We start from the raw sequence: 15,291 nt of genomic DNA on the forward strand, positions 1-15,291 counted from the left end.
TTTGCCCTGAAGAGATTCTGATTTAAAGACATAAGATGAACAAAAAAATAAGTGAACTGCCTAGGTTCATGCATCCTGTCAGTGCCAGAGCTGCAAAGAGAACTCACTATCCATTAGTCCACATAGCTTTGGAAAAGTTTGTGTGCAATGCATAAAGGGACAAAGGATTATGACAGATCATTAATGTATAGCTGATTTTAAGGTGTTGTATTATTTTTTATATAATAAATTTAAGCCACTCTCTGTATCTGTAACGCATGGAATTTAACTTCTCACTGTTATGCCTCAGCATACTAAAGAAAGAGGCTACAAGATGAACTGATCATAACTCATTAAGGAAGTTATGGACTTCCTCCCCAGAGAATTGAAGCCTATCTAAATCTAGGATAAAAGAAAAAAAAAAAATAGCATTTAGATTATTTAGAAAAAAAAACAACCCCAAAAAGATACTGTGCTGTTATTACTTGGGTAGCCACTGATGAAACTGTATCCATAGATAACTTATATTTCAGTAACAAAAGTCACTACATGTGTCTAGTTCCATTTTGTTATCTGCTACTTAAGAGTCTTAGGAGGGTTCTGCAGGTCAGTGATTATCTAATGTCTGTCTAAAATTTTTTTCAAGTCTGATCAGGTTCCATAATGAAATGTTTCTTAATCTACCTCATGTATATCATGAAACAAATGTCCTCTGAAAACAATTAAGGAATTGTTTTTTATACAATAAAGCAGTCACAACTTTTCTTAAATATGACTGAAAGTGATGCCTTCTTTTTCTAATTTCGTGAAAATGAAAAAAAAAAGTAAAAAAAAATCCTACAATAGCTTAGTTGTCACAGCACTTGCATAGTTAATAGAAATGTCGGTACATTGAATTTAGTGTTCCTACTCATGCTGCTCTCCGTCTGACACAACATAAAACTGTATCTTTCATGTCTCTGGAGATTTTGTCGGACACACAGTGGTCTACAAAGGAGATGCTTCTCATTCACAGTACCCAGTAGGGATTCCTTTCTGAACTGGACAGAAGACCCTGACTTCAGGCCTAGGTTCATTAAGTGTCTTGTGCTACTTTCATTCTTAGTCCATATTTTCTAAGTCCTGTTGGCACTCTGTGACACCATGGTGAGCCTTTATAACCTGGACTCGTGGAATGCATTTGCAAGAAGAAAACCCCATAGTGCAGGGTTTCTTGCTGTCGAAATGTGCTTCCTGTTAATCTCTGGTAAACAAGATGGGTACACAAGTAGGACCTTTGCAACATCAGGATTTGAACTCCTAGTTCCCATTGCTATTGAAGAATAACATCCCATGCTGCTCCATCAGACAAGTAGTGGCCTGCTCCGTGGACAAGCAGCTGAAACAGAAAGCACTGTGGGGACATGCTGTCTGCTGTATCTGAGAGGGGAATGTTGTGAGATGAAGTTTTTAGTGCCAATACCTGGTGTCCCCTTCTGTGACAACAAGTTCACTCATCTCAGCTTCTGCCATTGTCAGCCAATGCAATACAGCTGTTACTAATTCCTGTTGATCAGTGGAAAATGAGTACAAGTCCTTTAGGTGTAAGGAAGAGAGAAATTAATATCGATGTCTATCTTTGCCCTGGGAAACCTCTGCCTTTCTTTCCTTCCCCCCCCCCCCCCCCCCCCCCCCAGCCCCCCTTCCCCCCTTTTATTTTTTTCCCCATTAAGAAAACTTCCACCAATCTCAACATATTGTAGGTTTTGCCTTCAGGTTGCAGAAAAGTTCTTTAAGAGTGCTTAGGTACTGTGGCTTGTAAAGCTTGCTCTCAGGCTGTCTCTCTCTAGTATGGATTTTCAGCTGGCTAGGAGTTCCCATAGTCAGAAATTCAAGCAGAAGATCTTAAAACTTAGTTCTGTAGCTTAATTCAGCATTCAACTAAAACTGTATGATTTCAAAGACAGTCATGTGCCATCGTGCACTAGGGATTTCACATCTTTGGAAGAAAAGGGCAGGTCTTCTATGTAGCTGCAGTTTGTTACTTTGGTATACAGCTTCAAAACTGTTAATCTTGCATTGTTGAGCTAAAATAATCTGCCAGTCTGGAGCATCCAGCGCCAGTCATCTGGGGATACTCATGTTTCTTCAGGATTCTCTGCACACCAAAACTTTATATTCATGTGTGCTCCCTCATAAGTTGATGAATACTGTGACTTTCTTGATAACCTGTGTAATTGCCAAACATGTTCTTTCAAAACAAGAGAATATTGCTGTATTTCACAGTTGGAGAATGTGATATAACTCAGCAGTGCAGTGGCATGTAAACCATCTGCCAGGCCATGGATCCTCATAATGTCTTTTAGAAGCTGAGCTATAAAGCTCAGACTAGCCAAGTGTGGGTCATGTCTAAGGTATTTTAAGAGTAGAACCAAACAAAGAGGCTGTTCCTTCTGTCTTCCTTCTCCATCCATATGCAAACTAATTTGCATTGAGCCTTACCCAAAAATTACAATCAGGCCATATGAATTCCATCCTGTCCTGCATCAGTTATTTTCAGATTACAATTTCTTTCACAATTTCTTCTTTCACTGTGTACTCTTCACATCTATTCCTCCTCTTGGCACTTTCCACTTTGTGTTTAAATTCTGGACACAAGAATACATCTGAATTTTGTGTACTCTGCACTTGTATCCCAGTGTCACACTGGACTGAGAAAAATGGATTGAAAAGTAAAAAAATACAGGCTGGAAATGGTAATAGTCTATCCTGGACCCTTATTTGAATGATTGGGAGTACAGGAACTAAGTGCTTCTTATTATGCAAATGCTGTTCATTCTTAGCATAACCTTTGCCTCCGCATGAATGAATGAAACCCCATAAAACACATTTTAAAATGAATGATAATACATTCTTTGTGTGCATTGGATTATGGAGGTATATTATATTTCAAAAATAGTATGTCCTGGGTTCAGCAGTAGCAGTCATTTTTCTCCTTCTTGGTAGCTGGTGCAGTGCAGTGTTTTGACTTTCGGCTCGGGAACAGAGCTGATAACAAGGATGTTTTGGTTTGGCCAAGGACTTTGTGAGCCTCATGCTCTGCCAGGGAGGAGGGGAAGCAGGGAGGAAGCAGAGACAGGACACCTGACCCAAACTGACCAAAGAGGTATTCCATACCGCAGCACGTCATGCCCAGGATGTAACTGGGAGTTACCCAGAAGGGCTGGGAGACTGCGGGGTTGGAGAAGGTATCGGTCAGAGATTGGTCGGGGTGAGGGGGGCGAATTATCAGTTGGCTGGTGGTGAGGTGATGTATTCTCTTCCCTTGTTATTTCCTTTATCATTATTATCATTGGTGGTAGCAGTAGTGATTTGTGTTATACCTTAGTTACTAAACTGTTCTTATCTCAACCCGTGGGAGTTGCATTCTTTTCGATTCTCCTCTCCGTCCCTCCGGGAGTAGGGGGAGGGCAAGAAGGGGGGGAAGTGAGTGAACAAGCTGTCTGACTGGGTTTAAACCACAACAAGTTATTAAAAAAGATTAATTGAAAACAAAGGCTTTGTAAACCAAATACTGAATACAGAATCAAGCAGGGTATCTGAAACATGAGTACGTTTCCTGGAACGTAGCATAACTTTCTCCAGAAATACATACCCAAAATTATGGAAAATAACTCTCCAAGGTTGCACAATGAGAGCTTTGCATGTTCTCTCTCTATTAAAAAATTGAAAAGAACATTGCAAAGATTTTTTTCAAAAGCAGCTTCCTGCTCTAGAGAAAGCCTGCCTACCTTGATACTCAGCTGCAAGTGGTAATCTGGTCAGCAATACAAAAAACCTGCTTGTCTATAAGGCACATAGAGCTTTTTATCTTTTTTTCTTCCTCTCCTCCTCTTTTTTAATACATACATTTTTAAAGGTCAAAGCTGGGCTCAGCCTACCAGTGTTCTCTTATCAAAATAAATTCCCTAAGTCATGGTAAATGTTTTCAGACTAAACTGTTGAACTCATGATAAAAAATGTCAGTTGTCATCAACAATCAGATGCTCTGTACAAAGAGGAAAAGAAATGTCTGCAGCTCAACACGTCATGTATAGCAGATTTCTGAGTGGGCTTCAAACACTGTGCACATCCCTTTCAAAGCTTGGGAGTTCTGCACTGAGACAAATCTAAAGAGGTGAATAAGCTACTATTTTTGCAGTGCATCAGAGCATATCCAGACAAAGGAAAAATGGTTTATATAAAATAACTTTCCTACTTTAAAGTATTCATTAGATAAAATAGAAATTTTCAGAGAAAATATAATAAATTTATTTTTCTGTATTAGGTAAATAGATTTTGTTTGGGTACTCACAGAAAAGGTTTTTGCAAATAAGTTTTCAACAAATAGGAATACCTTAAATCAAAAAGTGAAAATGCAAAATGCAAATACTTCCTAACTGGATCACAGTGGATGTACCTGGGCCATTCCTCCTTTCTCATCTCAACTGTAGGATCACATTCTTCTGCTGGCTTTCCAATTTTGCTTTAACTGCAACAAAGTTATGTGCAAAGAGAGAAGGAGGTATAGGATAGAACAAATATCATTAGTTCAGTTCGTGTCTTGACATTGTTGGTTCTTCTGAACACAGCCTTCTAAACAATTACTCAAGTATTGATTCAGTTACAAGACCTAGCTGCTACATCTTAAAAATCTTGGGCACAAATCCATAAAGGGATTTAGTGACTCGTGGTATTCTTTCTGAGCTTCTGCAGCAGAAACAATTCCATTGTGTACACCCTATGTGACGCATAGGGAGTTTGGCACATCAGGGTGTGATGCGCAACAACTCACAACATTTACATAAAGCAGTCACTGGTTAAAAAAAACATACATAGTCTTCAGAGCAGAAACCAAAACAGCCTAGCTCCTGGAAGAGTGCCTTAAGTGTAAGGCCCCTAAGTCCTGCTTTTCCAGTGTATTAAAAGTGAAGGATAAATGAGAGAGTGAGACATCCCCTTATACTTCAACAGGCTGACTAGCTTTTTGGCTAGTTAGTGTGATGAAGATATGAGTTTATGGAGAAACAAGAAGAATGAAGTTGAGTCCTCCTTAGCCTTGATGAGTCCTTTCAGTTGAGAACTGTGGAGCAAAGGGCAGTGTGCTTCCTTCCATTTCTGTGATGTCTTGGAGGATCATAACTACCCAAGACCAGCATGGAACATGATCCAGCAGACATGATGGGAGAAGGCCAGTGAAAACAGGTATGTTGGGCAATGCAAGTGAAAGGCATGGTCTGCATTCTCAAAGGCTTCCTGTGCCACTCAGATGACCAGCTATACAGGCTTGTAATAAGAACTGTGTTGCCTAGAGAGCTCTGAGTATGGAAAACTTTGCTACTCCATGCTTAAGCAAATGCAGAGCAGGGTTTAACCTATCTAATGCTGGATTTGGTACTTGAAGCCTTTGACAGTTGACTTTGTTGCTAGCAATTAAATTTGCTTGGTTTTTTTTTTTTCATTTTTAAAATCTTTTTTGTTATGATATTTTCCATTAATATCAGAGACTTTTACGCTATCTGCAATGCATATCCACCATGAAAGAAGGTCTCTCCTCTGAAGAATTTAGTGCTGGACATCCTTAACCCTAGGTTATGAACCATCTGCTAGAATTATTATTCCCTATTCTCTCAGTCTCTGAATAATCTGATCCGTTTCATAAAGAGAAGTATTAGAAGTATTATCGTCATATAGATGTGAGAAACAGAGAAAATAAATATTCTCCCTAACATCCATGTGGAATTTTGGGCTGGGAGAGAGTCAGTCACTTGATTCATAACTTTTACCCATTCTAGAGATTTTATCCTTATGCTAACTTTGTAATATCAGTTGATTATGCATGTCAGAGTAGCTTTCTGGTTGCACCTACCAAGTTCGCTTAACGGAACAAGCTGCCTGTTTGATGCAGTCGACTGTTCAAAGTTCCAGTTCAGAGCTCTGGTACTCACCTTGAGAAGACACTCAAAATCCACAAGTTTATTCTATTTAAAAAATGACATACAAGTTCTCGCTGCTTACCTCTAAGAAAAAAAATTAAAATCTGATCTTTCCATTTAGCAATCACTGGGAAATACTTGGTGCTAATGATTACAGTGGAAATTGTCTATATTTTTACCATAAAAAAAAATCACAATTCTGATCTAAAACTCTGCATTGCTCTAAACAGTTATAAGTCATCATCTTAATATTTAGTTTTAGAAAAATACTAGACATTTTGAAATTTACAGAAACATGGAAATTGATACTGACTATGCTAGGTTTTGAAATGCTCGTATAGATATATTTTCCTCACTGAATGCTGAACATAAATGCTATCAGTAGCATATTATAAAAGCAATAACATTAAAATAAATACCTTGCATAATAAAGAGTATCTCAAATATAAAAGCAGCTTTTCAAGAATTATAAATAGCTTATAGGAGATATAAAAATGGATGATGTGGTAAAATACAAGAGAGAAATATCACTGTAATAAATGTATCTGTATTTTTAATAGGAGAACGAGTAATGGGGAGATATTCAACAAAACCAGTATACGTAGAGGAGCAGGTGATACAAAAGATAATTTAGAAGCAGAGATCAAAAAGTATCAGACTTGGCAGATGAGAGAAAAGGACTGAGTGTAAATGAGTATTCTATAATTGTTATGTATTTGAAAATATTTGAAGTGCTGATTGAAAACTTTATGTAACTTCCCATAATGCTGAAGCATATGGCAGTAGCTCTTGCTTCACAATATGAATCCCCAAATAGTAGAGGCTGAGCTTATTAGAACAAACTACAGTATATTCTGTATTACCATATTTGAACCACCTAAGGACTCTAGCTTAGAATGTTGAAGGATGTCTGTGAGGGAAGTTCAATATCTGCAAATGTCACTATCAAGAACAGTCCTGTGATCCCTTTCTCACATCCACCTTTTTGTACTTTGCATCCATTTCCACAAAAAGTTAGTTTATACTTCCAATAAACTTTATATATAGTATGATTGAGCGAGCTAATTTTTTTTAGCTCTATGTAAACAGAGGTGGCTTTTTTAACATCAGTATGTCATAGAGGTTTGGTGGCCAGTTTGTGAATTTTTTAGGTAAAATTTAAACTGATACTAATCAGAATTTTGCATGTAAAAATGCATAACATCTAAAGGTGTATCAAGTGGTCTGAGAGTGGCCATGGTCATGCCAGCAATATGCTAGTGGGTCAGTACTGGCAAAAGGCCTACTTGTTAACTTGACTCCCAGTCCGTGCAAAGAAATAATTTATCAAGGGCAGATAAAAGTCGTGTATCATGAAGTTATTCTGGAGCTCAGAAACATTTTCAGCCTGACCCTCTTCAGTGTGGAACAATAGGCCCCTGGAAAATATTTTTCTCTCTTCCTTGTGAACCCTAGACATGCCAGATTTTTATTTTTTTTTTCTGCTTCTCAGTGCCATGACAATTTGTTTAAAGACTCGCAAGATCAAAAGGATTATTTAAGGTGATTTAGACAACAATGTAAAGGTAACTGTTAACTCATTTTAAGGGCCAAGTAGACAAAAGCGTGTCCATTCCAATAAGTAGTCTAGAACTTACTAACTTGCCCTGACATGCTACCTACTTCTTGCATTACTAACACTTCTTAAGATCTGATTTTGGCAGGTCCAGAAGCACCCCGGTTTTCAAACCTCTAAGTTCTTTACTTCGTACACCCCAAAAGGACTTTGATTCTTTCAGTCACTAATGGGGTAATGATCCCTCTACTGATTGACTCAACCACATAGAGAGAATAGCACATTCTTTCATTCACAGAATGTGAGAGGTTTTAAATACATTCTAATGCTGTAATTTTTATAAATGTGACTTTCCCCTGGATAACAATTAAAGTTTTGAATTTGATTGTCAACATTCATTTGAATTATGTACTCAGGGGGTAAATTGGCAGATTTGTATTGTCTTTGCATTTCTAACAGTTATTTCTAAATAATGTAGTTTCATTAGTTTGATTTAAGTTATTTATGCTAATAGATTTGCACTAGAAATCAGCTTTATTACCCATTTCTAAATTTATTCATATTAATGCTGCTGCTGATATTTAAGAATGCTGAGAAATCAGTGTCCCTAGCCTCCTGCCCTCCCTTTCCATTTTTCCTGAAGATATTATAAAACTGCTGAATGGACATCTCCTCATATTTTCTGGGAGACAAATTCTTGTAGATGTAATACAATTATTTTTTTCATTACTTCTTGTTTGTACCTTGTACTCTCATGTTGAAATTATCTATAGTCCTACTTATCGGATTTTATTTGAATGGCTCCTACCTTTATTAGAAATATGTCATCACGTTAGGTGACAACAGAGAAAAAATCAAATTATTTAACTGAATCATGTTTGTTGAGATAGAATGTGGACAGAAAAGGCTTTTCTGAACAGTTATTGATTAGACGGTAACAGCACTGGCTGAAAGCTGTCTCAGACATTCTACTTTAGGATATAATTACCATCTTATTTATAATCATTACTTGACATTTGAGCACTTGTGTGTCTGTCATCATAATAGAATGTAAGAAGCAATTGCAATGAAAGCAAATGCTTTGTGCAAGATAATAGTCCCCCTGCTCTTCCTGACTTTTAGGCAGTTTGGCAAATTATATAGATAATGGTATTTTACTGCTATGTATACAAGGAAGTTGGATAGGTTTCCGTTGGAGTTATATGAATCTTATTGTCTAACACACCTTTAACTGCATACGTTGCATTCTTTAATGTTTAAGATTTGAAAACAACCATCATAATATAAACTATGCTTACCATTTCTTATTTCTTCCATATAAGCATGCCATTTAAAATGCAATTTTACTTAGTGATAAAAAAGCAAACAAATGAAAAACTTGAGTTCAGGAGAGAAGCATTTTGGTTTGCAGAATGTAGCATAGATACAGAAGGGTGAAGGAGGGTAACATCCTAAAAAGAAGTGTATGAAGAATAAAAAAGCCTATAGCCCACAGATTAGGGCAAAAGGCTACAGTACCAAGTGGGAATCTTATTGCTATTCCTATTTCTGCCTACCATCTTCTTCATGCAAAAAAAAAAAAGTAGTTCCAAACTCATTTTGGTGTACTTACGATAAATGAGAACAAAACTCAAAATCTGTAATGGCGTGAAAGATTTGTTACCTTTCTAGCCTTAGGTATCTGTATGAAACTGTATAAAATTTGTGTAAAGCTCTTGTATACTTAATTCTTTAAATACAAAATAAATTGTTGTATTTAAGAATTTGTGCCCTAATTATTCGTTGGGTCCAGAAAGAGATTGCAAGTTTCCTTCCTTGGTGTCAAGAGTCTTAATTTTGCAGTCCATCTCATCCTAAAAAACCTAGGAAGGATAACTCAAAAAATTTTGGAAAAACTGTAGTTATATTTCCTTCACGCAGAAGAGAGGCTTGGATCTCTGCCTCTTGTAGTATTCTATGGAGAATACACAACCAGGAAAAAAGTTTTCTTGAAAAATGCAACAACTCTCTTTGCTATCTTTGGGGTTTTAAAAAGCACTATATGTTTTTAGGATAATCATAGTAATATCAAAACAGTCTATGCAACAAATATATTGCTTCACAGTCTACTCTGACAAGCAGCAGATTTAGAGTCATATTGCATTAACAATGCTAAACTGTTGGTTCTACCATAATTATAGAATTATCCCATTAATATACTTATCCTGTTCCTTATTTTATTCATAAAAATTCAATAAAACTATATATAGAATGACATGTGAATGAAATGACATAACGCAAATGAGATAATGTCACCCTTTGTGGCTTCACAGCATCAATGTTCCCAGTTTGGGGGCTAGAGGAGGGAGGGGGACAATTGTCAGACATCTGGTTCACTCAGTCATTTTACAAAACACTAGTTAAAGAAAGAAAATTGAAAATCTAATGAATTCTCAATTCAGTGGAATGATACTGTAGCCTTGAATTATGGATTAATAGAGTTATAGGGAATGATGATTTTTAATAAGAACTTTTAGAATGTGATTCTAAACTCTTTATAGATTTAATGGCAATAGCATGCTGTTCCCACAGAGCTTCAGCGGGAGAGTAGAATGCCAACATGGGGTTCGAGCTCTGAGGAAGTTTTGCCACTGTTACACAATCTACATACAAACGTTTTGTTTCCTATATCACAGTATCACAGTATCACAGTATGCTAGAGATTGGAAGGGACCTCAAAAGATCATCTAGTCCAATCCCCCTGCCGGAGCAGGAACACCTAGATAATGTTACACAGGAATGTGTCCAGGCGGGTTTTGAATGTCTCCAGGGAAGCAGACTCCACAACCTCCCTGGGCAGCCTGTTCCAGTGTTCCATCACCCTCACTGAGATGAAGTTTCTTCTCAAGTTTAAGTGGAACCTCTTGTGTTCCAGTTTGTACCCATTACCCCTTGTCCTATCATTGTTTGCCACTGAGTAGAGCCTGGCTCCATCCTCGTGACACTCCCCCTTTATATATTTATAGACACTTATAAGGTCACCCCTCAGTCTCCTCTTCTCCAAGCTATAGAGACCCAGCTCCCTCAGTCTTTCCTCATAAGGGAGATGCTCCACTCCCTTAATCATCTTAGTTGCCCTGCGCTGGACTCTCTCAAGCAGCTCCCTGTCCTTCTTGAACTGAGGGGCCCAGAACTGGACACAATATTCCAGATGGGGTCTCACCAGGGCAGAGTAGAGGGGAAGGAGGACCTCTCTCGACCTACTAACCACCCCCCTTCTAATACACCCCAGGATGCCATTGGCCTTCTTGGCCACAAGGGCACAGTGTTGGCTCATGGTCATCCTGTCATCCACTAGGACCCCCAGGTCCTTCTCCCCTACACTGCTCTCTAACAGGTCGTTCCCCAACCTATACTGGAACCTGGGGTTGTTCCTGCCCAGATGCAGGACTCTACACTTTCCCTTGTTATATTTCATCAAGTTATTCCCTGCCCAACTCTCCAGCCTGTCCAGGTCTCGCTGGATGGCAGCACAGCCTTCTGGCGTGTCAGCCACTCCTCCCAGCTTAGTGACATCAGCAAACTTGCTGATAGTACACTCAATTCCCTCATCTAAATCGTTGATAAATATATTAAATAATACTGGTCCCAGTACTGACCCTGGAGGCACTCCACTAGTTACAGGCCTCCAACTAGACTCAGCCCCATAGACTACAACTCTCTGGCTTCTCTCCTTCAGCCAGTTCACAGTCCACCTCACTACCTGATCATCCAGACCACACTTCCTCAATTTAGCTGTGAGGATGCTGTGGGAGACTGTGTCAAATGCTTTGCTGAAGTCAAGGTAGACCACATCCACCGCTCTGCCATCATCCATCCACCGTGTTATTTCCTCATAAAAGGCTAAGAGATTGGTCAAACATGATTTCCCCTTGGTGAAGCCATGTTGACTGCCCCTCATAACCCACTTATCCTTGATATGCCTTAAGATGGCACCAAGAATAAGGTGTTATGCTGTGTTCTTCAAGGCAGGTATGGCTGTGTATTTCTGGGCTTTGTTTCTATTGGGTGAGGAGTGCTTGTCTTCTTGAAATATTTTCAACTATCATTTTGCAGTAGTTACCTTGTCTGTACAGCTTCTCTTTCCCAAAGTAAATGGTAAATCCTTTATGACTGCATTCAAGTTGAGTTTAACTCACTAGGTCCAAAGGTATTTCCAGGTCTGTGTATCACAGAGTACAATGGCACCACCCTATGAACTATGACAGGTAGCAAATATATGCAACAGCATAAGGAAGTGACTGCAAATGATTCAGTTTTTTATGAGGCAGAAAGTGATAAAGTACCAGGTTTTTGTTTACTGTTGTGTTTTGGTTTAACATAATACAAAATTTAAGCACTGTCAATATTGCCATTGTCATTTCAACATTATACATACTACCCCACTTGGAAATAGATTTGCCAAATGTTATGACTAATTAGTCAGACATAGGGATTCTTGATAATGTCTAGAGGGTTTTTTTTAACAGACAATTGCATTCCTTTCTTTCTTAGTTTCCTCCATTTTTTGTCCTAACCTTTATTCTTTCAGCAAGGAAACAGCAAGGAATGTTTTATTTACAAATCAATCTTATTGATGCTGAAATTACTTAGTAGACCGGTAGCCATGTGGATGTGAGGATGTGAGAATATCTATTGTCAGTCTGACTGTTTTTGTGGGTTCAATATAAAGAAGAAATTCTGTCCAAGCAAGACAGATTTCAAGCAAGAGAAATGTAAATTTTCATGTTTCCCTTACACGAGTGTGTTCAGGTTCCTGCACTTGAGTTCTTTGTCTATCTATTTCCAATCTGTGTTTTCTTCTACTGAGAAGATAAAGTAAGCTGACAATAAATTTTGTGATATATTTTCATGATGTGGACTTATGCCTGTTAAGATACAAACCAAGACAGTGAACTGCAACATCTCTGTTGCTGTTAAATTTCCCGAAGGGAAATTGGATGGTTTATTGATCTAATACTTTATTCAACTCTGTCTTTGTTCTGCAAAATAACCATTTTCACTGGTAAAATGGCAATAAGCATGTTGATCTCATTTCTGTAGTTCTTATATTTAAATATATATATGGAGAGAGTTACAGTATATAATAATGTTATTTCACTAAAGTTGAGATAATGTATGGAAAAAATGTTAAATTCTTTCTTAATTAATCTTGATTACCTCACTTCAACTGAGTGGTAAGGATGTAAAATGGCTTTACCTAGCATGTTCTACAGTCTCCTGACTGCTTCAAGCATTCTTTCATATTTGAAGCCTCTCAGGTTGACTGCAGCCTGGAAACCCAATTTCCATTTGAGCAGATTTCTCTGTTCCATAAAGTAGACATGGTCATCCCACTGACAGCTTATAAAATAAGCTGCATCTCTGCATTTGTAGGGAGCCCAGTCCTACTGGTATCTGCCTAGTGTGCTCTGAAAACACAAGCTATTAGTCATTTGTTATACAGCCCTAAGATTTCTGGGTCAGCTTTGTCGTATGTTAGGTGCCTTTATCCTTTCCACCTTCTACTTTTTTCACCTGGATCCTAACCTTAAAGGTTTATGTTTGATCTTCCCAGTGGAATCTGATGTGGTAGGTTTAATATGAATGTCTCTGAGCTGACATCACAAAATAGCTTTTTAAGCCTCAGACCTATTCTGGGCCTTATTTTGCATTTGGAATGCGAGTTTTGAGACTAGCAGAGAGAACATTTATCAGCTTTGTAGTTTAGATTTGATAATTAAAATTCCAGAGAATACCTCCGATGTGGCCTTCTCAGCTTCCCTCCTCTCTTCTTCTTTCCCTCCATCTTCCCACCCCAGTGATCTGAAGCAGCAATTTTCTGGTTTTCTAGGTAAATGTAACTTAGCATTGCCAACACTGAGCAGCAAGTTCCAATTTTTGCTGTAAATACCTCCCGAACAAGTCTGTAATTAATGTTACACTGTTGACTGGTGGCATCTGTATGTGTTTATCATCTGTACTGAAATACAATGCACAATGAAAACATGGGGGACTGTAAGGAGGCTAATAAATTTGCACGAATTAACATTGTATTTAATTTGCCACATGCCAACCAAACTGTGCAGCAGATCTGGATCCTTCAAAAGTTATAGATTTCTCTGTTGTAGCTCCTTCCCAGGCTTGAATGCTACACTTTAGTTTGTTTTTTTTTTCTTTGCCAATGAGACCAAAGAAGCTTTTTTTATTTCTATGTTTTTAAGAATATTTAAACCATTAGTTTACCCAGAATAAATATGATGTGTTGCTGTAATTTTCTCTATTGTCTCAAATGTGAAAGGGTACTGGAAAACTATCATGCATGAAATGATACCTTTATTTGGTAGTATTTGGTTTAAAAACATGATAGCTTTGAAATTTGATAGTAACACTGAAATAAACAGGACAGAAATATACAGTAAATAACTAAGTTAGCCCCTTCTGTAATGGACTGTGTGGTAGCTTCTGGCATCCCCCCAAAACACCGAACAGTGAAATTAAGTTAATATGTTTGTCACTGTTTTAGCAACCATGGTGTCAAAGGGAGTCCAAATTCAGAACAAACATGAAATATCAGAATGGAAGGAAAATAAGAAAAAACCAGCAGCATTTTATCAGACTTTTTATCAGAAAAGTTCATCATGCTTTAAATCTCTTTACCCAGTTCTATAGAGAAAAGAATGTGAAATCAAAGTCCAAATTTTGGCCTTAGCATAGTCCATGCTAGTTTCCACTAAACTTTTGAGTGCACTGGATGTCACAGAACAAAAATATCCTGTAAAATTTTCCAGGAAACTTGCAGGTCCTTTGTTGAGAAACATTTAAGAGACTGTGTGGTTTAAAACAAATCAAATTTCCCAAACCAATGAATTCAAAATGACATAAAATTAGTAGTTTTTTTTTTTTTTAAGAAACTTTGCATTCATTGAATTAAATGAATTAATTAAATCCAGTGAAAACCTGAAAACTGAAGAACTCACACACGTGCAGAAAAATCTGCTGATTTTAAACTTTGACTCAGGAGCTTGGCAATTGCTGCAGTCAATCTGTGGGGCAGGCACAGCTGACTCCCGTTAAGGACCTGGGGAGCCATGTGCTCAGGATAGCTGAGGTGCCTCTTCCCTTGTGCCTACTGACTTAGCTACATCTACAGCTTCTGCAGGCCTCTGAGTCTTTAGATCTTAAAGACCGAGACTGTGAATAATCTCAGACAACAGTCTTCCTGGACATACTGTATACCAGAACATCAGCTTGATTTTACTATCTGTGCTTTAGAGGGAAGAGAGTGTATTTAAGCACATTTTCAGTGGCTATGTTGGTCACTGCTTCTATTGTAGTTGCTTTAAGAGGTCAGAAATAAAAAAAACCACAACCAAACAAAACCCAAACCCAAACAAAGCATCAGTGAACATATTTTCAAATAAAAGCTATGCATTTATCATAAAAGCAAACAGTTAATATATTATTATGGATCCAGTATGGTTTGCTGTGGGAAAGTTTGGTTGCCAAGTTGCTAATTTCATAGCAACAAACTCCTGAACGAAAGATAGCTAGTCCAGGTATGTGAAAAATAACATAATAAGAAAATATATTATTTTTGTTAACTCATCTATCTTTCCCAGCTTGTTAAGGTATATTGGAAAAAGAAAATGGCAGAATGATGAGTACTCGATATCACAAAGGGTTTGAAGGAAGCGAGAGCTACACAACATTTTCATCAGTCATGTGCATGTCATAGCAGATTACATTGGAAAGGAGACAGGTGCTGTCAAGTTGGCAGTGTTT

Source organism: Pezoporus wallicus, unplaced genomic scaffold (genome assembly GCF_028554395.1).
Source record: "Pezoporus wallicus isolate ANWC-B61680 ecotype Strahan unplaced genomic scaffold, APGP_CSIRO_Pwel_v1 contig_6872, whole genome shotgun sequence".
In the NCBI taxonomy this organism is placed as follows: Eukaryota; Metazoa; Chordata; class Aves; order Psittaciformes; family Psittacidae; genus Pezoporus; species Pezoporus wallicus.